The following is a 9,533-nucleotide window of genomic DNA, read 5'->3' on the forward strand; positions in this document are numbered from 1 at the left end:
ATGTAATTATCCACAGTTACCTTCCCATTCCTAGGGTTTTATTCAACTAAATGTAATTATCAACAGCTACCTTCCCATTCTGAGGGCTTTATTTAGCTAAATGTAATTATCCACAGTTACCTTCCCATTCCCAGGGCTTTATTCAGCTAAATGTAATTATCCACTGTTACCTTCCCATTCCGAGGATTTTAACAATCAGTGCATTTTTTCCTTCCTTCCATGCCTCATTGTTTTCCTTCAGTATTTTTCTCCTGCAGTGTTGCAGTGATATAATTACAGAGATGTGAAGAGGAGAGTGATCATCAGCAGAGAGAGAAACACACACTACACAACCCCCCATGAGTCCTATAACTGTGGCAGAGAGGAGTGAAAGAGCTGACTGCTAGTTTTACTCCAGCTTTAATCAAAGTGGACACGTGTTTGGCTGTGTTCGCAGTACAGAAACTCTATTCCCAAGACTGTTTCCCACAGTTCATTTTTCTTTGCCTCATTAAAACCTAATGTGAGTGTCTTAAAGCGAAAGGCCTGGGTAGACTATTTTATATCAATGTCCTAAACCACCAATGGAGACTCATCGAGGACCTATGAGGAATTTAACAAAACGCGTAGTAGGGCCTCAGCATGTTGGACTGTTGGATCAAAAATTAAAACATGTTTAGATTGTTGGAAACAGCATGTTTCATTCTTGGAAAGCCTTTTTTTTTCTCTTCCCTATATCAAAGTTCAAACCCTCCAGGTTTCATGTATAAGAAATCAAACAAACGTGTACTGGACCTACTAGGATCTAGATTTGGACTGTTGGGAGGAAACTGCTTGTTTTACTTCCATCTCCAAAGGCTTTTGTTTTTATTTGATAGCCCTGTCATATTACATTACCCCAATAACAAAGTGTTTTAAACAAGCTCATGTGTTTGTGAATGTCGGAGGGGAAAGGTGTGGGATGTGGGTTTACAGTGGGGAAAAAAAGTATTTAGTCAGCCACCAATTGTGCAAGTTCTCCCACTTAAAAAGATGAGAGAGGCCTGTAATTTTCATCATATGTACAAGTCAACTAGGACAGACAAAATGAGGGAAAAAAATCCAGAAAATCACATTGTAGGATTTTTTATGAATTTATTTGCAGATTATGGTGGAAAATAAGTATTTGGTCAATAACAAAAGTTTCTCAATACTTTGTTATATACCCTTTGTTGGCAATGACACAGGTCAAACGTTTTCTGTAAGTCTTCACAAGGTTGTCACACACTGTTGCTGGTATTTTGGCCCATTCCTCCATGCAGATCTCCTCTAGAGCAGTGATGTTTTGGGGCTGTCGCTGGGCAACACAGACTTTCAACTCCCTCCAAAGATTTTCTATGGGGTTGAGATCTGGAGACTGGCTAGGTCACTCCAGGACCTTGAAATGCTTCATACGAAGCCACTCCTTCGTTGCCCGGGCGGTGTGTTTGGGATCATTGTCATGCTGAAAGACCCAGCCACGTTTCATCTTCAATGCCCTTGCTGACGGAAGGAGGTTTTCACTCAAAATCTCACGATACATGGCCCCATTCATTCTTTCCTTTACACGGATCAGTCGTCCTGGTCCCTTTGCAGAAAAACAGCCCCAAAGCATGATGTTTCCACCCCCATGCTTCACAGTAGGTATGGTGTTCTTTGGATGCAACTCAGCATTCTTTGTCCTCCAAACACGACGAGTTGAGTTTTTACCAAAAAGTTATATTTTGGTTTCATATGACATTCTCCCAATCCTCTTCTGGATCATCCAAATGCACTCTAGCAAACTTCAGACGGGCCTGGACATGTACTGGCTTAAGCAGGGGGACACGTCTTGCACTGCAGGATTTGAGTCCCTGGCGGCGTAGTGTGTTACTGATGGTAGGCTTTGTTACTTTGGTCCCAGCTCTCTGCAGGTCATTCACTAGGTCCCCCCGTGTGGTTCTGGGATTTTTGCTCACCGTTCTTGTGATCATTTTGACCCCACGGGGTGAGATCTTGCGTGGAGCCCCAGATCGAGGGAGATTATCAGTGGTCTTGTATGTCTTCCATTTCCTAATAATTGCTCCCAAAGTTGATTTCTTCAAACCAAGCTGCTTACCTATTGCAGATTCAGTCTTCCCAGCCTGGTGCAGGTCTACAATTTTGTTTCTGGTGTCCTTTGAGAGCTCTTTGGTCTTCGCCATAGTTGAGTTTGGAGTGTGACTGTTTGAGGTTGTGAACAGGTGTCTTTTATACTGATAACAAGTTCAAACAGGTGCCATTAATACAGGTAACAAGTGGAGGACAGAGGAGCCTCTTAAAGAAGAAGTTACAGGTCTGTGAGAGCCAGAAATCTTGCTTGTTTGTAGGTGACCAAATACTTATTTTCCACCATAATTTGCAAATAAATTCATAAAAAATCCTACAATTTGATTTTCTGGATTTCTTTTTCTCATTTTGTCTGTCATAGTTGACGTGTACCTATGATGAAAATTACAGGCCTCTCTCATCTTTTTAAGTGGGAGAACTTGCACAATTGGTGGCTGACTAAATACTTTTTTCCCCCACTGTATATAGCAGTAACACAATCCCTGCTCCCTGCATTTAATAAATGTCCACTGCCTTCAGTAACACAAGCTGTCTGAACTTCAGTCTCTTCAGGCTCTGAATCAAAAGCTTCCCATTGAATCTGGAGGTCAAGATGGCTGCCACATCCTATTGAATCTGGAGGTCAAGATGGCTGCCACATCCTATTGAATCTGGAGGTCAAGATGGCTGCCACATCCTATTGAATCTGGAGGATAAAATGGCTGTCACATCCTATTGAAGCTTGAGGTTAAGATGGCTGTCACATCCTATTGAATCTGGAGGTTAAGATGTATGTCACACCCTATTGAATCTGGAGGTTAAGATGGCTGTCACATCCTATTGAATCTGGAGGTTAAGATGTATGTCACATCCTATTGAATCTGGAGGTTAAGATGGCTGTCACATCCTATTGAATCTGGAGGTTAAGATGTATGTCACATCCTATTGAATCTGGAGGTTAAGATGTATGTCACACCCTATTGAATCTGGAGGTTAAGATGGCTGTCACATCCTATTGAATATGGAGGTTAAGATGGCTGTCACACCCTATTGAATCTGGAGGTTAAGATGGCTGTCACATCCACATCTCAAATATTACCCTTATTTTCATGTTCCCTGTCTTCAGGTTTTCAGTCCAAAAGGGATGAGGGGACCGGGGTATTGACACAGGGACCTGTAGTAACCTGTTTTCAGTCCAAAATGGATGAGGGGACCGGGGTATTGACACAGGGACCTGTAGTAACCTGTCTTCAGGTTTTCAGTCCAAAAGGGATGAGGGGACCGGGGTATTGACACAGGGACCTGTAGTAACCTGTCTTCAGGTTTTCAGTCCAAAAGGGATGAGGGGACCGGGGTATTGACACAGGGACCTATAGTAACCTGTCTTCAGGTTTTCAGTCCAAAAGGCCAAAAGGGATGAGGGGACCGGGGTATTGACACAGGGACCTGTAATAACCTGTCTTCAGGTTTTCAGTCCAGAAAGTATGAGGGGACCGGGGTATTGACATAGGGACCTGTAATAACCTGTCTTCAGGTTTTCAGTCCAGAAAGTATGAGGGGACCGGGGTATTGACATAGGGACCTGTAGTAACCTTGGTTCATTTACAGGGCAGGTTGTTGAATCTCCCGTATCAAAGCAGCATATTTTCATTTCCCCAGTCTTCATGTTTTCACACAGGAGGAATGAGGGGGCCGGGGTATTGATGCAGGGACCTAGGTATGTACAGGTCAGGTTGAATAAGGGCCAGCTTGTTTACAGAGCAGAGCAGGTTGAATGTTGAATCTCCCATATCAAAGCCATGATTACAAGAAGAAAAATAATACATTATTGATCCATTTTCTGTACAATCTCCGGAAATGTGTCTTCTGCTTTTTTAACCCAACCCCCCCCCCCAAGACACACAAACACACCCCCAACAGGTTGGAAACAAAGTTTAGTTAGATGAGCATCAGTTTCCACCAGATTCTGTTGTCGTTCCGACAGTTCTGTTGTTCCTATAGCCCACAGTTCTGTTGTTCCTATAGCCCACAGTTCTGTTGTTCCTATAGCCCACAGTTCTGTTGTTCCTATAGCCCACAGTTCTGTTGTTCCTATAGCCCACAGTTCTGTTGTTCCTATAGCCCACAGTTCTGTTGTTCCTATAGCCCACAGTTCTGTTGTTCCTATAGCCCACAGTTCTGTTGTTCCTATAGCCCACAGTTCTGTTGTTCCTATAGCCCACAGTTATGTTGTTCCTATAGCCCACAGTTATGTTGTTCCTATAGCCCACAGTTCTGTTGTTCCTATAGCCCACAGTTCTGTTGTTCCTATAGCCCACAGTTCTGTTGTTCCTATAGCCCACAGTTCTGTTGTTCCTATAGCCCACAGTTATGTTGTTCCTATAGCCCACAGTTCTGTTGTTCCTATAGCCCACAGTTCTGTTGTTCCTATAGCCCACAGTTCTGTTGTTCCTATAGCCCACAGTTCTGTTGTTCCTATAGCCCACAGTTCTGTTGTTCCTATAGCCCACAGTTCTGTTGTTCCTATAGCCCACAGTTCCGCCACCAACTGTGTTCATTTATTATGTTTTGTGTTTCCACGTTCCAAGTTACGCCGCCTGTTCCGTCCTCTCCCATTTATTCCTTCATAATTCACAGACTCATTGGAGTGTTGCTAAGAATAGCTTGTTATTAAGTTTCTTGGCATGGAGATACACACCACATTATGGTGCGCACGCGCGTGGTGGAAGGATGCTCTCCTCCTCCACCCTCTTACTGTATGCTCCGTAGAATCAGGAGGAGGATTTAGCCTTCCGTGTTTGTTGTTTTCTAAAACCATTTAAAATTGTCCTGTAGAGTTAAGAGCTGATTTTCGTGACACAGATTCAGTTTAGGCCTAGTTATGGACTAAAAACAGTTTTTAAATGGAGATTCTCCATTGAGCATGCTTTTTAGTCAAGGAGTAGCCTCGGGATCTGGGAAAGTAACCTTGCATTTAGGAACTGACACGCAAAACGACACCGGATTCAAAAATTAGAATCTTTCAATTTAAATTATTATATAAAATTCTTGCTACCAATAGAATGTTATTTATATGGGGGATACAATCTTCCCAGCTCTGCAGATTTTGCTGTGAAGAGATAGAATCATTAGATCATTTGTTTTGGTTCTGTCCATTTGTAGCTTGTTTTTGGACACAGGTCCAGGAATGGCTAAAGGATTGCAATATTTACCTGGAACTAACCTTGCAGATAGCATTACTGGGTGATCTGAAAAGTCATAGTCAATCAATCAATAATATAATAATACTTTTAGCAAAAATGTTTATTTTTAATTCACAATCTGTAGAAGCAATGAGAATAGAAAGGTTCAGAACTTTTGTAAAACATCACAGTACGGTTGAAATATATATGGCAAATAGAAATCCTATATGGATGGTGTTAAGAGATAGATGGGAGGTATTGAATAGAGTTGAAGGATGGGACTAATAACAAATAACAACAAATAATAACAAAGATAGCTAATAATGTAAGCATACTGTGTCCATAATAAGTATATAGGTTGTATGTTGGGAGCTTTTGGGAAAGAGCACAGTTAGAAAGATATGGCATTTAGAAGCAAACCGGATGGACATCATGAAAATGATCGGAGAGGTTGAGAGTAGAAGAAGTTCAGGAGCAAAAAATAAATAAATAAATATATATATTTTTATATATATATAGATATAGAATTATTGTAAAATTAACTCTGTCCATAAGGTGTAGATAGTAAGTATAGACCGGAAGTAGAGGCCTGGGCGTTGTTGTTCACTAATTTACTCCAAGTAGGGAAAGGATGGTGGGGTTGAAAAGTAATAAAGGGGAATATATATATAAAAAAATAAAAAAAACATGGGGGATTGGAAGTGATGCAGACAATTACATTGATAGAAGATACAATCTATCTGCAATATTAAGCTGATCCATCCCCCCGAAAAAAAAAAAAAAAAAAAAAAACTTGCATTTAGGCTAATCTCCCTTGAAGACAAGGTCTGGGTGTTTTTGTAGCGTCAAGCCTCCCTGGCGCTGTCACCAGTCTGCCTAACCCTCCCAGTCTTCCACATTCGCTCTATGTGGTCCTGTTTTAACCTCCCTCCATTCCTCCCAGTCCCTACTCTCTGGCTCCTCTCTTCTCCCCCCTAGTCTGCCTGCCTGCCTGCTGCCATTAATAGCAGAGGTATCAGCTGTGTCTGGGTCTAGTGTTAATAGCAGAGGTATCAGCTGGGTCTGGGTCTAGTGGGGGACGTTGAAAGGCCAGGAGGGACCTTTCCCATTGGCTAGTTGAGGAATTCCACCAATGATATGATAGATGCCGTCGGATATCCGTCTGTCAGTCTTTCGGTCTGCTCAGACCAGCATGCTACACCAACAGAGGCCTTTTCTCATTGGCTAGTAGAGGAATTCCACCAATGATATGATAGATGCCGTCGGATATCCGTCTGTCAGTCTTTCGGTCTGCTCAGACCAGCATGCTACACCAACAGAGGCCTTTTCTCATTGGCTAGTTGAGGAATTCCACCAATGATATGATAGATGCCGTCGGATATCCGTCTGTCAGTCTTTCGGTCTGCTCAGACCAGCATGCTACACCAACAGAGGCCTTTTCTCATTGGCTAGTAGAGGAATTCCACCAATGATATGATAGCTGCAGTTGGATATTCTCCATTCAGACTGTCAGTCAGTCTGCTTAGACGAACATGGTAGCTACATAAACAGATAACCCTGGGTAGTTTATGAAATCCCAATGGCGGATGGGGTCACGGGGTGGCTTGCCAAAATAGCCCTGTGGTGTTATCTCGTCATCCCCTGAGCGTCTACAGTATCTGGGACCATCAGTGGTCTACTACCAGCCTGACATCCATATGAATAGTCTAGGCTATGTAGAAAAGTTAGTGATAGAGATGGCTAGAGGTCTGTTGATGTCATGTTTCCTATGGATTACCTCAGACTATATGCTTCCCCCAGACTTCACAACATTCACAGTTGCAGTTTTGGATTTGAATTTGTATTTATTAGGGATCCCCCCCCATTAGCTGCTGCCAAGTTTGGTTAGTGTTGTGGGAAGTAGGCTCATAGTTTTAAAATTATATGCTGCTAATCTTTTCCATTGATTTTGGATAGAGGATCCAGAACATAGCTGGGTAGATCTGCACCACAGGTGGCCTGGGACGTGGACTTATCTCGAAAAATATCTGATAACTTTTGGTTTTAGGATGAACTGTCCCTTTAAGGGTTCCGTTATTCACTACTCTGCATTCTGTCTTCGGGCAGCAGCAGCTCTGCATTAAAAATGGTGCATTATGCACCAACTGGGGTTGGCTTGGTTGTCTGTTTTATTGGTTTTACACAAATTCATTCAAGCATTGGAGATTGGGTGTTAATCTATGACAGAGGAGATATGAAGTCTGAAGTAGCCTGAGAAAAGGAATTTAGAGTAGGAGTGACAGTACTTTAATATCACCAACTCCACCAAAGACTGGTGTTTTTAATCTTGGCGCCTTCTCACTGCACTGTTATACAGGCTACATCAAGGTTATGTTCATGCTGTCTGAAATAGTTTGGAGATAGACTGAGCCTCTCTGCACAAGAAATACTCTGGGAATGGCAGTAGTTATTCTGGTGCCACGATGTGCTGGTCTAGTAAGTCTAGTCCATGATGAGCATGTTGGGTTTACACACCGTTGATAACCCTCTATAATCTCTGTATAGAACGGCGACCTATACATAGGAAGCCAGGGAGATTAGTCCCCGGGTGAACTAATGGGTATCTAAATAAACTAACTTGACTCAAGCAGGATGCCCTTTCAATCACGGGTCATAGACATGATGACAATGCATTACAATCCAGTCCAGACCCCACTAAATGCCCCCTGCACAGGCCTGCGCCAGAACATAACTAACCGTTTCCAGCTCAGGTTCAGGCTCTGGCTGAATGCGTCCCAAATGACACCCTATTTCCTATATAAGGTGCCATTTTGGATGCACCCTTTGAAACATTTTGAATGTTTTTGGGGGAGGGTTGATTGATGCCGCTCGGATGGACTGACTGGGTCTTTTCTGCCCGATTTAGACGACAAGGTCTCAGGTCTCCCCTTGTGCCTGGGTGACGGGTCGGCTGATCAAGAGAGGAGTGCAGCGATGTGATGAAGGACCTTTTACCCTCTGAATAGCCCTCCTCACTTCTCTGAGTGCTGAAAGGAACTCTTTATCTATCTGCCAGTCTACCAGAGAGGAGACCGTTCTGGATCCGCATCCCAAATGGCTCACTATATAGTACACTACCTCTGATCATAGTGCACTACATCGGGAGTAGGGTGCCGTTTGGGATGCGGATTTTTGAAGTCCCTGTTCCATCAGGCTGAATACTGGGATGGGCTTTCTGAAGGAGGTGAATGGGTTTGTATCTTGATGACCACCGTAGCCTGCTTGTCAGTCAACAATGACAGGTGATAAGGGTCAGCAAAGGGGATTCTGATTGTGGAATGCTGTATAGTTCCAACTTCAAAGCATAGGTTCCACCTCAATAACAGGGGGCAAAAGTTTTCACTGCAGCCATCTTGCATTTTCTAGCGATTTGGTTCACAGAAGAGGCTACTTCTTGGTGGTTGTTTTCTTTGATAATAGGTATTATTCATTAGTAGTATGTATCGCTTTCTGCCCAAAATAGAGTTTTTTTGCTAGTATTTTCTTTGAGTCAGCACGGTTTCTAACCTGATGTAAAATTGAATATTTGCAGTCCGTTGATTAGCTTAGAAAACATGGCTACGTGCAGTAAACTGGTGGCCTTAACAGTGCTTAGGAAACAACATAGTATTCTAGTGGGCTTAGCAACCATTTTCATGTTGTTTAGAAAGGACTGTTAGGTTTAGGCTAAATCTCTTTCTCCTCTCCTCTGGGGAATGATCAACCCCCTAGAGCCTCTGGCCCTCTCTCTCACCTCTCTCCTTCCCTCTCTATTGTTCCCTCTATCTCCTTTCCACCTGTTTTCTCCCTCCCTCCCTCCCTCCCTCCCTCCCTCACCCTACCCCTCTCCCTCCCTCTCCCTCCCGCTCCCTCTCCCTCCCTTCCTCCCCCTCCCCCCCCTCCCCCTCTCCCTCCCTCTCCCTCCCGCTCCCTCTCCCTCCCTTCCTCCCCCTCCCCCCCTCTCCCTCCCTATCCTCCCACTCCCTCTCCCTCCCTCCCCCCCTCTCCCTCCCTCAAATGTTATATTATTGGCTATGTACAGTGTTGTAACAAAGTGCAAATAGTTGAAGTACTCTATATATACAAAAGTATGTAGACACCCCTTTAAATTAGTGGATTCGGCTTTTTCAGCCACAGCCGTTGCTCACAGGTGTATAAAATAGAGCACACAGCCGTGCAATCTCCATAGACAAACATTGTTAGTAGAATGGCCTTACTGAAGAGCTCAGTGACTTTCAACGTGACACCGTCATAGGATGCCACCTTTCC

The 9,533-nt window shown here is 43.5% G+C and overlaps 1 protein-coding gene across 1 annotated transcript in view; it reads left to right on the forward strand.

Annotated features, from left to right (window-relative positions):
* Positions 1-9,533, forward strand: part of dag1 (dystroglycan 1) — a gene marked incomplete at its 5' end in the record, with an annotated part of 86,556 nt that overhangs the window by 69,697 nt on the left and 7,326 nt on the right. The gene's annotated exons all lie outside the window — the stretch shown is intronic.

Source organism: Coregonus lavaretus, assembly GCF_964263955.1.
Source record: "Coregonus lavaretus genome assembly, chromosome: 8".
In the NCBI taxonomy this organism is placed as follows: domain Eukaryota; kingdom Metazoa; phylum Chordata; class Actinopteri; order Salmoniformes; family Salmonidae; genus Coregonus; species Coregonus lavaretus.